The sequence below is a fragment of the Meleagris gallopavo genome, chromosome 5, assembly GCF_905368555.1.
Source record: "Meleagris gallopavo chromosome 5, MGAL_WU_HG_1.1, whole genome shotgun sequence".
Classification (NCBI taxonomy): Eukaryota; Metazoa; Chordata; class Aves; order Galliformes; family Phasianidae; genus Meleagris; species Meleagris gallopavo.
The window spans coordinates 9,890,517-9,907,190 of record NC_139408.1 but is presented as its reverse complement, the minus strand read 5'-3'; positions in this window follow the sequence as shown (position 1 = coordinate 9,907,190).

Genomic DNA, 16,674 nt, shown 5'->3' with positions numbered 1-16,674 from the left:
GCTGTTTTTCATGGGCAGGGAAAGAGGAAGATTTTATTTGCCAACCATTTAAAGCCAAACCAAGACAGAAGAAAGTCCTGGGACTGCAGTGAACAATTTCATCTCTGCAAAAGGTCACAATGAGCAGTATGCTAGCGGACGTGGCAATAACAGCTGCTCTTAGCCTGGCGTGATGAGATAGGGTTGACCACAGCCAAGGAAGGATGTTTTTGAAGATCAACAGTGATTTCCAGTATCTGTTATCTAAGTCCTGCTTCACAATCTGCAGTCCTGTTTGGAGAACAGAAAACCATATTTGCACATGACTCATATTATTTGGCCCTTTTGGTAGATTTATAACTTGGATTAGGATGTATTTTGCTATCAGGACTTCACACAAGAACAAGAAAACACCTGTTCAGCACAAGCTGCGGAGACATCAGGATTCCTTTTCCATCTGTCATGTGTTTCATTGGCTCCCTTGCACAATGGGTCTTGTACAGCGTGGTGTGCATATCTTTTCAGTACCTTGAATACGTTTTTTAGAGTTAGATGTTTGCTTCCTACCCGTTCTTTAGAAGGAAAATCTCCTTTTTTGATATATCCAATTGTGCGTGAGCTGAGATTTTGCTCAGTCGCTCAAATTAGAGATTGATTTTGGTTCATAGACTTATAGAACCATTAAGGTTGGAAAAGACCTGTACGATCATCTAGTCCAACCATCCATCTACCACCAATGTTGCCCAGTAAACCATATTCCTCAGTAGTTCAGAGCATCTCTATTTAGAACAGAGAGGAAAGTTCATCCTGATAGAACATGAGGGAGGTAATACAAAACAAAAGGAAATCAGGCCATAGGAGAATATGTTATATTACTGCTGTTGTATGGGTTCTGTAGGATTTGTTACAGCAGAGGGTGCTGTCTCATAAGCGATAAGAAACACTTGATTGAGAATCATCAGTAGGGACCTGAGAAGTTATGGAGATGTGCAGGTTTTGTCATAAAAAAAGATGCCTTGTAGCTTTGGCCCACCCTCGTGGTTTCTTCCAGTGGGGTGGGTTTCTGTGTGTGTGTTTGGGTTGCCTAGCGATGCATAACCGATGCGCTCTGATGTTGGCAGCTCCTCTTACTAATGTGCTGCATCTGTTTCGCTGCTGGCTTGTCTCTAGAGATTGTGCTTTACTGAAGCACAACGGGACGGATTGGCTGCATACAGCTGGCCTAGGGAGGGTCTCCTGCCTGAAAGTCAGGGCGATGAGTTCATCAGGAGAGGGATACTGACAACACACACAGAATTCTAGCCATGCCTTTGCCTGTATGTTTGTAATACTGATCTAGGCAACTTACTGTTTGAGGCCACAAATATCCAGCGCAGTTCACGAGGTATTTCTGATACTGCTCTATTTTCATTTCTCCCAGAGTATTTCATAGCTTGCCATCTTAACCCACTCCACCATGCCCATCGTTTTTGTTTGTGTCAGTGTGGCATGTTTCATCAGAATGATCCACTTATTCACATAGGTATAAAATGCACAGTATCTGTATCTTGCGTGCCCCTGTTTTGCTCTTTCTTTCACTGGAATTTCATTTAAGGGAAGCAGAACAGTCGATCTGTTGCTGTCCTGATCCTGGTGCAATAACAGAGCTAGTGGGGCTCTCTGCTCCTATGTCTCATTCACACTGTGGTTCCAGTTTGATGTTTCAGGTTGTCCCAATAGTGTCTGCTCACAGCTCTGGTGCTTTACCCTGCCATATTGGCATTTACGTGGCCATATTGGCATTTTTCCACTAAAAATCTCTGCTTTTTCTAAGGCCTTGTAATACCATGCAGGAGTTGTAAGAATACTGCTATGTTTGTTGTTTCCAAGGTTCAGAAATGCCATCTACTTTGTGTATTTAGGAAGGTTAGACAGCCATTCTGTTACGTGGAAATGATTTGAATTTCAAAACGCATTGATGAGTTCTTATTCTGATCTTTCAGAATGACTTCACTGCCACTCATCTTCAGACACAGGAGTAAAGAGAGATGGCCGCAGACTTGTCCTTAAGCCATACACTTATTACAGGAGAATACATAAATATTTTAATAACGTGGGGAAACTTCACTCTAAATGAGATTCCCCGTGACCTTCATGGTTTTCTCTTTAAATATTTAAATATTTAATGTTAGCAGCATCTGCAGCTCTCATGCACTATCTGAAACCAAGATGATGTGTTGCGTGGGCATCCACATCTCTGCTTTTAATTGTTTTTCAGATTAAATCTGTCATCCTTCCCAATATCTATTAAATTCCACAGTGTAAGTGAACCAATTTCAGCTGTGCTGAAACACGTGGAAGAGTTGTTTGTGTGCAGAAGTGTGTACCATTGAGTAGTGAATTCTTTTTGGATCTCCAAGTTAGTGCCCAAGCTTCATTTCAACCACTACCTGTGTCATTTCTGCCCCACTCAGTGGTGCCTGCTCTGGGCATTATCCCACACTTTCAGGGCTGTCTGTAGGATGCTAGTCAATGTAAGGAGGCTTGGGATGGGAACTATTCTCCAGGCAATGATCTGTTAGATCTTAAGCAACTTCTTTGCTCCCTTACAAAATATCTGAATACTGCCATTTGGAACAGCACACTTCATTTGTGCGGTGTTATATAGAGATCTGATACCAGTGTGGAAGGATGCAAGAAAATGAGCTAGTCAAACCTCGAGGTGTTTGGCCTGTCAGTGCTTCCATGCTTGTATTTTAAAGTGTGTGATGCTATGTTAATCCATCTTTAACGGGGGATATAATTATTGCAGGGTCTGTATGCCTACTCCCTAAGTCAGAACAGGTGTTTTTTCCTACGCCTGTTCTCACTTACACTTCAGGCATACAAGTTCAGCAGTGATCCTATATCCAGCCTTAATAAATGTGAACGTTGCCGTAGAAACACTGTCAGTTGGAGAGAGGTATGGGATGCCAGAGAAACCTGTTCTCCCAGCATGCAGATGCTGACAGCAGATGAAGACATTTATCAGTTAATCAGTTCAGCGTATTATTTATGGAAAATTTGGATCATGTGAGACTCTGGAATGTGTTTGCTAATTAACTGAAAGATCAGGAGTTGTGCTTGCTCCAGATAATTCCTCCTGTGTTATTGTACGGCATGAAGATACAAGCCTGCACAAATACATACTTCTTCTGGAAGCATAAGGTTATATGTATTAAAGCACACGAATACTGAAGTTGCAAATCTTAACTTCTATGTTTTGTGTTACAAAAGTATATCTGCATTACCAGTTTTCCTGGAAATTACCACAATTTGTAACTGGGGCAACAACTTTTTCAAAGGCTCCTACCTGAGCCAACCAATGGAGCTGTAGGCATCCCTGTTCACTGCAAGGATTTGGACTAGGTGGCCTCGGAGAGTCCCTTCCAATTCAAAGGGTTCAATGATTCTACAGCTATATTCTATCACTGTAATACTTCATTAGCATTCTCTTTGTGGAGCACAACGTTGAACTTTTATAACATCTTTAAGAATGTTTCTAACAGCAATGAGGCCCATGAATGTGTGGCTCTCACTTCCCTCGTGTCAGCTGAACTAGTTCTCTTCTCCCACTGTGTACCACACACCCTTTATGTAACGGCCCATGCCTTTATATAGAGTTGGCAGGATGTCTGTTTCTCAAGATGTAGTATTTCAAAAATTTGATGCTAATGGATACAGTCCAAATCTACGGCTTATCAGTGTTTGATTCCAACCACTGCTCTTTTCCTTCAATGCAGTCCTTGAAGTACACCCATGCTTTGGGGTGAGGAAAGTGTTTTCATTGCTTTTTCCTGCATGATTAAATGTTGGGATACAACTGCACTGGGCTATGTGCATGGCAGATGTGAATATCTGTTCTGCCTAGTAATATTTAAAATGAATAATAATGCAACAAAATACATTTCTGCATTCCTTCGGTCAGATTGTCTGTCAGTTGTATGACGATGAGAGCTCTGGTGTAAATCAGAAAGCTTTTAGATTTAGATTATCTTGCTTAAGTGATGATGAACGCAAAGCCACAGAAGGAAAAAATGTAGCGGTAGTAAAAGAAATCTGGATAAGTGTGGGAGGAAACAGAGAATCTATAGGACCAGCCTTTCTGACTACAAGTAAGAAACATCACCTTACAAAGATCTTAGGAGTTATAATTGATCAAACCCAGCGATTCAAAACAATCTTTAACTCCTGAAGGTTGAATTTCTTCTGTAGTTGGGAACTTCTTAATCTCCTTGTCTGTTCCATTGTGCACTGAAATGCTACGGAATGTTTGTGAGTAAAGTTAAGGAAAGCCAGATACCCTCCAGCATTCCAACACGTCACATTTTTCACACAGAGATTGGATAATAGCATTATTTTTAATTACAGGTGACAGATGTTGAGAATTGTGTGAATGCATGAGTAACACAAGAATGCAAGGAAGGCTTCCCAAAAATTGCTTGCCTTTCCCCTGAGTATAAGCAGTTCAAGAGATCTTTGCTTCAATTAAGATTGTGTTTTCCACTGAAATTCCTCATAACCACAGGTACTGCTCTGAAGCACAGTTGAAACAATGACATTACTGATGTTAATGTAATTTTCTCAGCCTAAATGATGAGAAGGCAATAAGCAACTGAATACTCTCAGTCTCAAGAAAGAGTATAATTTTCTGTATCCTGTGTGTATTGCTGCACATTTGCTGTTGCTGTAAAACCTGAGCTGATTTAGAGAATTCTAGAGGACGATATCTTGCTGTTTTAAGAATAATCTGCAAATTGGCATATATTATGCCCAAGAAAAGGCAGAAGGTCTCCACAGCCATTGTAAAAGGGAAGAATTGTAAAGCTGAGTCTTTTCCAAGGAACTTTTAAATGCCCCTTAAACAGTTTAGTTGATCTGACTTGATTAGATAATGTCAAGCTCTGGGAGGAAGTTGACTCCTTTAGCTTTGAGGGGTACTACCCCATATCTACCTTTGTTTAAAGTATACAAAAATCATATCCCTGAATTGTTCAGAAATCCTTTGGGGTCCTCTGTTCTTGAAGCACCCAAATCACACTAACATAAGAGAATAGGTACTTTGCCAGCCTAGAAGATCATTACAGTTATTTGGATTCCATGTCTGGCTTTTTAACTTTGTGTTTTGTGGTGAACAATAGCTTTTAAGGTAACTTGAAATTGCATTTGGGAGCTTAGAAATGGGACATCTAAAGCTGTGGTAGTACTTGTTTTCAGAGATATCTTGTCCAAAACACAGAAAATGAGAATGACAGTGATTGACACATAGCTATATTGTGTATCCCATGATAAAACATGAGTTTTCCAGAGTGGTGTAAGTGGTGTGGGTATTATGGCTTATCTTTTCATGTCTTTTGATGGCAGCCTTAAACATGGCATATCTCTAACGTTATGGATTATCATATGAAGATCATAAGTCACTTAAAAAGTATATTGAATTGATGCCATTCATGTTGGCAATCTCCACGGAACCATTTCGAAACCCAGCTGAATTGCCTAGGTTACCCAATGGCAGTGTCTGACTGCTGTGCATGCTATGTCCTTGTGGCCAAAAGCCATTTTGGTGTTTATGGCAGGGCGAAAGATACTCATCCCTTTGAAGTTCCATTAAAACTCAGCTTTCGGAAATTAAATGACTGTTCAGAGAGATGGGCCTTTGTATTAGTTCTTTATATGCAGAACTTAAGTATGGATGAAAACAGGATCTAAGTTTGAGAATAACTGCCTGATGATTATCTCTGCTGTGCAGCTTGGATCCAAGGAAGTATGACATCCTGCACAGTCGTGCTATAATGTCAGTGGTGCCATAACATAGTGTTAATTCAAGCTTATTCTGTGCTGGATGTGGGACTAGTCTATCAAATCGTTGATATGGCAGGCAGGGAAGGTTGTTGTTTGCTGGAGATTGGTCTTGAAGTGGCATAGGAGCTTGCAGACATGGCCAGCTCAAATATTCCTAGAGGGAAAAGCAGGATTTATTCCTTCTCCTGAAGCCTGGTGGATGTGAGACTAGTGACTGGGGCTGGGCTTGTGGTCCCCATAAGAGAAGAATGAGGATGAGTGGTTCTGAGAGCAAGTGGAGGATCTCAAGCAGAATGATCTGCTGCTTGTAGGGGCACAGGCAAGGTGAGGAAGGCAACAGTTACAGCCAAACCCTGAAAGCAGCCATCATGCCAGGCAACTCATCTTGCTTTTCCTCATAGCCACTTTCACTGCTGAAAACAATTTCTCCTCTAATGCATTCTTTATAATATCAATTACCCCACTTGTAAGTAGCATTTATTGTTGGCTGTATTGTTGCCAGGGCCTTAGCCAACGTCTTTGAAACCAACCTTCAGTACCGAATTTGCTAAAGAGGATTAATGCAGGGTCAAATTTTAAATGAACGCATTTGATTTGCTTTAGAAGTGCAAGTCCAGAAGGTATTGCAATTGGTTTGGTCTGGAAAGCTTGTTTCTGTACAGAAGTACTGCAGCCCTCATCCGAGGGGGATTAAGAGCCTCTGCAGAAGTCTGGTATATTTTGAGAGTCAGGTACTTTATGCTTGCTTACACAAATGTTGGCAGCTGTACATGATGTGGTAACACAGCAGAGAAGGGTGGTCCTGGATTCTCCTTCACCAGGAAAATGCACCAGGAGGTGTAGTTTCCCATGCACATACAGGCCTGCAATGCTCTCAAAGGATTTTAAAAGCATCTGTGCTTCTAAAATCCATGAAAACTTCTTGAAAATTAAAAATCAATCAATTTTCTCCAGTAATCTTATGGGAGTACTTTTTGTGCTCTAAGTCAGGGAGAGACAGGAGACAAATGCATTCATTTCCACTGGCAGACTCATTCTCTGCCTGACCTCACCCTAATGGCATTTTGGAAGTGTGGGTTCGCTGTTTTGCTCAGGTGAATCTTTCAAAATTACCATTCATCTGAAAGAGTTTATCAGATACTAATGGGATTTTGAAGAAAAAATGTCTTAGCAATCCTTCATCCAGCAGATTGCTGAGAGATTAAATGGATCACTGAGATATTTATTAACTGGTAGCTCTGAATGTAAGAAAGGGATGTGCTTTAAATTTAGCTAAATGAAGGTCATGCTCTTTAATTAGCAGCAAGGAGTTTTTAAGGCATGATGATAATGCTGATGTTAACTTTACTAACAGTTCATAACACTGATGGATGTTTGCTTAGTCCATAAGAGCATGGAGATGTGTTCCTCGTGCAGTTGGAAGGATGCTGAAGGAAATGGCCACTGTAACACTCATCCTTCTGTCCTCAGCTTTATCTGATAGTTTTATATCTGATAGTTTAAGAAAACAATCAAGTTTTGATGCCAGATGTAATTATTCACTAGAAGCAAGTGTATATTTAATCCTGAAGGGTAGGAGTGTGAAGTAGGCAGGATAGAGTTCACACATAAGGAATGTTGCATCCTTTAATGATGCTGGAGCAGGCTGAAGCTCATTCCCTGGTTTTGTATCTGCATGTCAAAGTGTGAACACGACTCAAAGTTTTTGTTGGTACGGTACAGTCGCAGGTGGAAATATGCAACCACAGTTTAATTACTGCAAGCTATGTCAGCAAAGGAAGCTTGCCTTTCTCAAACAGTACTCCTCAAACTGTACTTCAGCCAGAATGCCTTAGCTAAATGAGCTCTTCCCACCTTAAGATTGTGTTTTGAATCATAGATAAGTTTTTTGGAGACAGGAGTGGTATGCATATAAACGTGTTTTAGGCGTGTTTGGACCATGGTGTGCTGTGCCATTAGTAATGACTTGAATGATAATATGAGCTTCACGTGAGTTTTGTCTTCCCTTTACCCAATGTTATATACCGTCTCATTTTCTGAGAAGCAAGGGTTGTAAGAGTGAAACAATGGAGGGTTGTGTGTTGGAAGGGAAATTCCTACTATAAGGGAAAGTGGTTAAGCACTACAAGTTGTTCTTGGGAACTCTGAAGTCATTGTCTTTGGAGGTGGTCAAACCTCAGCCAGACACAGCCTTCAACACCCTGATCTCCCTGATGTCACCTCTGCTGGGGGTGGGAGTTGGGGTGAGGTGGCCTCCAAGTGCTTACACTTCTCTGTAGGCACTCAACAGGCCCGGATGAATAGCAGATGGAAAAAGGAGAAAGCAGCTTTGCTGATAGATTATTTTTGTTTTGATGGTCGAAAGGAAGTTCAGCAACGCAAGGGAAAACAGATGGAAGCAACAGCTCAAAAATCAAATGAGGTTGATACTAGTACTTAGCAGAATGTGTTTCATTTGTAATGGTTAATAACATATATTTACATAGTAGTTTGAAGGCCAAGTATTGTTGTCCAACATTGTGCAAATGGAGAATTTGGGGATTTTTTTCAGAAGACAATTGTCTCTAATGAAGTGTTTTATAGCTGAGACCATCGCTGGAATAAAACCACTGGCTACTTCTGCCTGCAGCTTCTACATTTGAATTTTATATCCACTCATTATCTCTAACTCCTTCCTTTCTTACTGATTTTATTCGTTAACGAATACTACGGTTCCTTTATTGCATCTTCTTCATCCTGGATCATTATAGGGTCACTAAATGTAATTCTTCCCCATGGGTATATACTCACTGTTCCTGCTCGTTTCACAACATGGTAATTGTGGAGAAACCAGAGGTTGCAAATTATGAAAACAATTTAGCTTAATTTAGATTCAACATCAGCTGTAGGGGAAAATCCACTTATGTACCCACATTGTCGGTTTTATGATTTTGCTTTGTTTTTAATAAAAAAGAGCCTGGTCTTTGCTGATGCTCGTGTGAAGTAGAAGTCCTGTGGCAGAGTTCCTTTTCACAGACTGTTGGCTTCGAGATATTGTCACATTTTAAATGCAATTGTTCTTCTTTTGCAAGACAAATGCATCTGGGGTTCTGAGCAGCAACAGCTCTCTGGAGGCAGGGAAGTGGTGGCAGTTCCTCTGAGGGCTGCACTGGGCAGAGAGAAGAGCTGAGAGCAAGCATCCTCTCACTGGTGGCACCGGTGTCTGAACCCAGCGATGGAGGTGCTCTGCAGCGCTTCTGAGAGCAGGCACAGCAAGCTCTGAGCGCAGTTTTCTACCTAGCACTGCTGCTGAACCTCAGTGCCTTCTGCCTGCTGCACATCCGTTATTCCGGCCCTTACACTTTGGCCATCAGCAAACCGTAGCTGTGTAAGCACTACAGCAGGAGCAAATCCCTGAAGAGTCTGAGGGTGGTGAGCCCATTTCACCTCTACCCATGCATCAAATATGAGCGGGTGTCTCCAGCGGCCCAACTTTCTGCACCACCAGTCTGCAGCATGCTCTGTAATGGCCTTATTTCTGCCAGGGTCACTGGGGAGCCTCGCAGACTTTTAGTCTATAGCTGATTGTTTAAAGATTTATTTGTTCCGTGAGGCTGCTGCCTATGCCGGTCGCAGGCCGGCATCTGCAGAAGGATGCTGGGAAATGGGAAGTGCGTCCACTCCTCCTAGCAGGCATCTCATCTGCAAAGAGACTGCTTGGGAAGATTCAAGTCACCCACAAATATCATCTCTTAGAGCAGTAAATGCTTCATTTTTCTCGTTTATAATGGAAACAAATGAGAGAAAAAACGAGGTGCAGCCAGCAAGTCCCTCGATGTTGTAGAATGCTGTGGAAAAGCACTTTTTAAAAAAATTATTATTTTGGTAGGAGTGCCATGTTTCCATGGTTACCCTTTGTGAAGATCCCTGCTGCTGGGATCCATGTTAATTCCACGAATAGCAGGGGGTCCCCAGAGGTGGGATGCTGTGGTCTCAGGCGGGGGGGGGGATGCGGGTATTGCACAGCGCCTGCACTGCCAGCAGTGCCTGCCTCCTGCTCCTCCCTTGCCCTGAAAAAGGCAATCCTGTGCTTTGTTCTATGCCTTCTTCCCCTCCGGCAGGCCTTTCCCACACTGGGGACACACTGCAGTAACAAGGAAATTCATTAAACCCAGAAACTGCAAAGAAAATGTGGATCTTTCTCCTTGCTGCCAAATCAGGTTGGTGTAGCCCAAGGAATGCTGGAGTTCTTCACCAACCCCTCTGTAAGCTCGGTGGTCAGCCTGAATTCTGCTTTAAAAGAAAAATACCCACAATTGCTGATAATTACAAAATGAAATAGCAACGTTCAGTGTCTCTTGGATTTTTCCTATGATTCTTTTTGTTTGTTTTCCAGATTCTCCCTCTCCTGTGCAAACAGCAAAAGTTTGATGGAAGGGCATATGAATTGCTGGTCTGTAGTGTAGCAGTGCTTGGGCGCCACAATCTCATTGGGTTCTATGTGAAAAAGTCATTTTCTACTCATTCACAGAAAAAGTTTCTGAAAGTTTAGTGGTAGTTTGATAACTTTGGTCACTTTTTTAAAGTTTTCTTGAACATTCCCGTGGGTTTTAAGCGTGTTGCACATGGATCGTTGGATTCCTTCTCTCTGTTGAAATCACATGTTCATGTCAGCTCTGCGTGTCCAGAAGCAGCAGACTTCAAACCTATTCATGGGCATTTCTAATTTCTCATTATCTTTCTCCCTTTGGAATTGATTGCATGTATCTGGGGCTTTCTCTCTCATCACAAAAAGGAGCAATGCTGCTCGCAGCCCTTTCTCCTACTTATCTGTTTCTGTAGCCATGAGGTACAAGAGAAATCTCAGCTTCTATTTTCTTCAATTTTCCGCTAAATTTCCTTTGAAGGTTATCTTTCCTGGAGGCTTCAACTGATCCATTTTCTTTTCTTTTCCTCCTTTTTTTTTTTTTTTTTTTTTTTTGGCACTGCATAATGTGTTTGTGCAAAAGAGAAGAAAGAGGAGGAGAGGAAAGTCTACATTTCCGTTGACATAAAAGCTCTTTGGTTCTTACTCTGCTTCTGGGTTTTCTGCTTGGATATCCTGTACAACTGTGCATCTCTTCTGTGCTATAGACGGGAACTGATGTACAGAACGACTATTTCACAGACCTGTAGAATCGTTAAGGTTGGAAAAGCCACTGAGATCATCCAGTCCTACCATCATCCACTCTGGACCATAACTCTGGACCTCAGTGTGACATCCACACTTTTCTTGAACACCTCCAGGGATTTTGACTGCACCACATCCCTAGGCAGCCTACTGTGATATCACACCAATTTAAAATGTTGTTTCTTATAGACTTTTAATCGGGCTCTTTTGCAGCAGATCTCTTGTTCATATATATTCATTTGATCATAGCTCTTTACTTATTTTAAACAAAGTTCTATTATTACTGATTTTTCCAGGTAATCCAGAGCCAACACAGGTAAAATGTTAATCCTGCCTTGGAGATGGCAGGAGCGGTGGCCATACCAATGCTGTTTGCTGCTCTGTTACTCAGGGGTGGAGGCTTTTAGCATGCTCGTGGAGGATGTCTACTGGAACAATGCCATCAGGTGAAAAGAAGATCCCTTCTGGTTACAAGGCAGTGAGAATTGATTGTTTTTCCTATTCTCTCTCCTCATCTAAAACATGTTAGGAGTCTTCCTACATCAGGAAATCCATTGATGGCATCTTTTCCTGAGTGTGTTGTACCCTCAGCTTTCACTTAGATCTTCAAGACTTCGTTATTTGTTGACATATTCCGTGTTCACAGCATGAATGCATAAATAGCCAAATTCATGCTGGTGAGACCCAGTCCACAGCTAACTCAGGACTATTGGAGAGAGAATATTGCATCTCTCCAACTCAGAACTTCTCCTGTTCAAAACATCCACCTCAGACATAAAAGAAATTTGTTGAAAATTAATATTAGCTGGAGAAACCAGCTCAATTGTTACACTGAAAAACACCTCTGTACTCTTATATAGCCCCAGATCATCAAATATTTATAAAATATTTGCCTAGTAACCTTAAGAGATAGCAATATAGATGAGCTCCCATTCTTATTTTTCCTATGGAATTTTATTCATTCATGAGGGGATCAATCTGATAGAGTAGATGGCACGTGGACCTTATATGGAGATAAGAAAAAATTCGTTGTGCAAAAGACTGGTAAAAATCATTGGACTGTGCTGCATTTCCTCTTTATTCATTGTGTGAGCCGTGTTGACATGTGCAGTGCACTGATACAGATTGTACTGTTTCATCCAAGTACACACAGTCCCATTCTCCCCACTTTTTGCATTTAAATCGAAGCACTCATGGTTGTGAATGATGTGATTTATTTCATTAATGGTATCTTTGCTGCAGGCTGTAGCATTGAGTCTCTTTGTCCTGATGAAGTCTTTTTTATGTCAATGACAATATATGAGTTAGGATTTGTTTCAGTGACAAGGAGACAACTGTGTTTTTCTTGTATTTATTTTTGAGTCTTGAACTCTTTGGTCATTTCAACGACAGACAAAATGGGCTGAAGCATATGCGAGGATCCTTATTTCAAACTTAGCGTTATCTATCAGTGCATTATTTTTAACTAGAGATTACTGCTCAAGAAAACCAGCATATTCCTTAAGCGTATCCTTAGTTTCTTGTTGAAATTGGTCTGCAAATTCAGAGCAAGCTTAGCAACCTTAGCCTGAATCGTATCCTGCTGCTGCCGCTTGGAGAACTTCCACTGCAAATATTGACCCAGCTAAGGCTGCTCGGCTTGTGAGAGGAGATGAAAGTATTTGGCCTCACGCCCGCGAGGTGTTACAAATGACTGTGATGTGAATCAGATCCCCCACCTACCTGCGCCATACCAAGTTTGCAGTTCCTTTCCAGTCGCTGCCCACGTAAGCTTTAGCCCAAAGATTGGGCTGGCAGGCAGCCTCCTGGTTTGTGTTCCCACTGTGTGCTTGCAGCACAGCACTGGGCACAGGGAAATGTGGCCCCAGCCCATCGCTGCTTGTTCAGCTCAGTGCCGTGAGTCACAGCTCTGCGTTCCATGCACTGAATCAGGCCCCTGAAAGCTCCATTGGACACCCAGCAAGGTGATGGTGGGTGCTCATTTAGAGATGTAAGTCATTTTTGTTCTGCCTGGAGGAGGAAAAGGAAGCAGTTGCACTGTTTCTCTGCAGGTCTGGATTGCAGAGTGGGTCCTTCTTCATTCTTTTGTGTTTGGGGAGAGTTTTTGATACTTATTCAGGATCAATATTGCTTCTTTCTGACTGCTCATGTATGAGTGGATGCAGCAAAGGCAGAATAAAAGTCACAGCACAGCAGATAATTGAAGGTGAAAATCAGTGGAATTTTAGAGCCTGTGCCACTTGCTCTTCGCTGTGACAAACACAGCATGTGTATTTTTGCTGGCTTATTGTGTTCTTTTCCTGCTGCATTAATAAGCATTGCTGATACTGATGCTTCTGTGCATATCTAGAAAAAAAATTTTTTTTAGATATATATATATACACCAACAACTTAGTTGTTTCACATAGAGGAAACTGGTGAAAGAGGAACTGCGAGGAACATACCTTGTTTATTTGGAAAGAGTTGTCCTTCCCAGCACACAGGAGAACTACCAGAACAGAGACTATCTGATGCATAGCAGGATGGAGGAGGATGGTGAGGACTCTTTCTCTTTTTTTTTTTTTGCTGAACAGGCCTTATAAATCATCTCAAAGGGCTTGTGTCATACTTAATCTGCTACTCTGGAAACACAGCTCTGATTTCGAATGGTCTGTATTCTCTCCCAAACACAAAATGTAGCCCAATGGCACATGATAGTGGAGATGAGTAGGCTGTTGGACTAGATGATCTCAGGGGTCTTTTCCAACCTTAATGATTCTATGGCACTGCTGTAGGGAGGGCTTGTAGTTTCCCTAGCAGAAGTTAGTTTGGGCTAACTGCAGCAACCTTGTTGGGTGTGGGTTTGAAAGCAGAGCTGTGGGCAACTGGGATGAGTTTGTCAATGTGGATTCTGGGATTGTTTCCTCGGGAGAAGAGGAGGCTCAGAAAAGACCTTTTCGCTCTCTACAACTCCCTGAAAGGAGTTTGCAGAGAGGTGGGGATCAGTCACTTCTCCCAGGTAACAGTGATAGGATGAGAGCTGATGGCCTCAAGTCGCACCAGGTTGGATATTAAGAAGAATTTCTTCTCGTAATGAGTGATTGGGCACTGGAAGGGGCTGCCCAAGGAGGTGATGGAGTCACCGTCCCTGGAGGTGTTCAAGAAATGTGTAGATGTGGTAGTTAGAGGCATGGTTTAGTGGGCAACACTGGAGGTAGGTGATTGATTGGACTAGATGATCTCAGAGGTCTTTCTCAACCTTAACGATTCTATGATTGCAGCAGAATAGCAATTTTTGGTGCCTTTTCTGTTGCAGCTTCTCATTTCTCTTCCCTAGCTGTGAGAATGCTTTAACCCCACCCTATTTATCTGAGTTAGTGATGTGTAAAGTGAGGGAGGTGTTGGTTTTGTTTTTAGTCAATAGCATTTTTTACTGTTTGAAGGAGTAAAAATTCATTCCTCATTGCTCAGGAGGGGAGATCATGCCAAAGTTATTCCAGTCATGCCTCAAGCCTGCTTGGGAATTCAGTTATCAGTGTCCATGTCAAAAACTAAAAAGCTGTATCAGAAAAGTCCTAGTAACAGTTTTTAAAGTATGTTTATCCATCTTAACACTTCAGATTTTGGTTTAAAAGCAAGAAATTTTCTAAAACTGCAATCCTTACCCAGATATTGGTGACCCAAATCAGTAGCCACAGGACTCAGCAGTCACAGGAAAGGAAGGAAGAGGTGACAATTTCCAGGAAAGTGAATGACCAGCCCTACTTGATAATACTTCTAAAAACTGCATTTGTTCTGCTGCAGGATCTGGTCAAGTAAGAAATCACTATGCTTCCCATGTCAGCTTTCTTTTCTTTTTTCTTTTCTTTTCTTTTCTTTTCTTTTCTTTTCTTTTCTTTTCTTTTCTTTTCTTTTCTTTTCTTTTCTTTTCTTTTCTTTTCTTTTCTTTTCTTTTCTTTTCTTTTCTTTTCTTTTCTTTTCTTTTCTTTTCTTTTCTTTTCCTTTCTTTTCCTTTCCTTTCCTTTCCTTTCTTTTCTTTTCTTTTCTTTTCTTTTCTTTTCTTTTCTTTTCTTTTCTTTTCTTTTCTTTTCTTTTCTTTTCTTTTCTTTTCTTTTCTTTTCTTTTCTTTTCTTTTCTTTTCTTTTCTTTTCTTTTCCTTTTCCTTTTCCTTTTCCTTTCCTTTCCTTTCCTTTCCTTTCCTTTCCTTTCCTTTCCTTTCCTTTCCTTTCCTTTCCTTTCCTTTCCTTTCCTTTCCTTTCCTTTCCTTTCCTTTCCTTTCCTTTCCTTTCCTTTCCTTTCCTTTCCTTTCCTTTCCTTTCCTTTTCCTTTCCTTTCCTTTCCTTTCCTTTCCTTTCCTTTCCTTTCCTTTCCTTTCCTTTCCTTTCCTTTTCCTTTCCTTTCCTTTCACCTTTTGTCATAAAATCACAGCATTGTTTGGGTTGGAAGGAACCCACCCTGTTCCAATCCCCAAGCCATGGGCAAGGCTTCCCCCAATGGCTCAGGCTGCCCAAGGCCCCCTCTAACCTGACTTTGAGCCCCTCCAGGAATGGGGCATCCACGGCTTCTCTGCATTTTATATGCATTTTCTTTACTAGTGCTTGTAAAGCAGTCCTAGGGGGGTAGAGAGAAATCAAAATGCTTTTGTTTCTTGGGGGCATAACAGGTCCTATCCGCAGTTGCTGCCTACATTATTTATTTAAGCACATCTTTCAGAGAAAAAGCAGTGTGCTCAGCAGTTCAGAAAAACATGTTTTTACTGCCGCCTCTTAATTATGTCTAAAATAAGTAAAATAAATTCTATAAACCTAAAAAACCCCAAATCTGGAAAAAGTATGGCTTGGAGTTCAGAGTCTGTTCATTGATGTCTGTCTTGGAAAGGGCAAATGAATCTCATATTTCCAAGAAGACTATATATAGAGCAGTGCAGTCTCATTACTGCTATTATGAAGATAATTTAGCTGTAAATTCAATCTTACATCTGTCTAAACCACCAAGAAACAAAAGTCACCATGCAGTGAAAATGAGTTCCCAGCAAGCATCTCAACAAGGCCTCAGTCTCCACTCTTCTTTTCATGTTTGATCACAAAAATGGTGTCCTCTTGAAATCAGAAAGTCATTGCAGATTCAGATCTGACTTGTCTGAAGGCAGCTTTACGTGTTCCCTTTTAATGTCTCTGTGGTTTGTGATCTGTGTTTAATGGTTACTGAAACCTCCTTCAGTTAAAAGCAATGTCACTTTTTTTTTTTACTAATTAAAAAAAAGAAAAAAGAAAGGAGAATCATTTGATAATCTGCCCGATGTCTTTCCAATAAGTGAGTGCTAATATTCTATTCTAGATATCTCAAGCAATTCATTAAGCCTTCTAGCACTGAATAGGCCAATAATGGATGCAGAATATCATTTAAATCCATACTAAAATACAATAATCTTTACTGGAAGCAGTAAGACTTTGACAGTACAGTCTAGAGTAGGATGGCTGGGATCTACCTAAGGTGGGATTTGGTGGGACATGCAATTTATTGTCAGTTTCTCACAAAATGTTCCAGGAATTTCTTCCCATTCTCTGAGCTTTCCCTCATGTCACCTGACTTCCACTCAGTGCCCAGACTGCAAAATGTAGTTTGGTTTATGAGGTAAGGTTTTCAATTTCAGTCTTAACAGAATTAACTATTGACTTGACATTTATATGGATTCTGACTCATGGGATGAGTTAACTGATTAAAATGAGGACAAGCAATCTACCAGA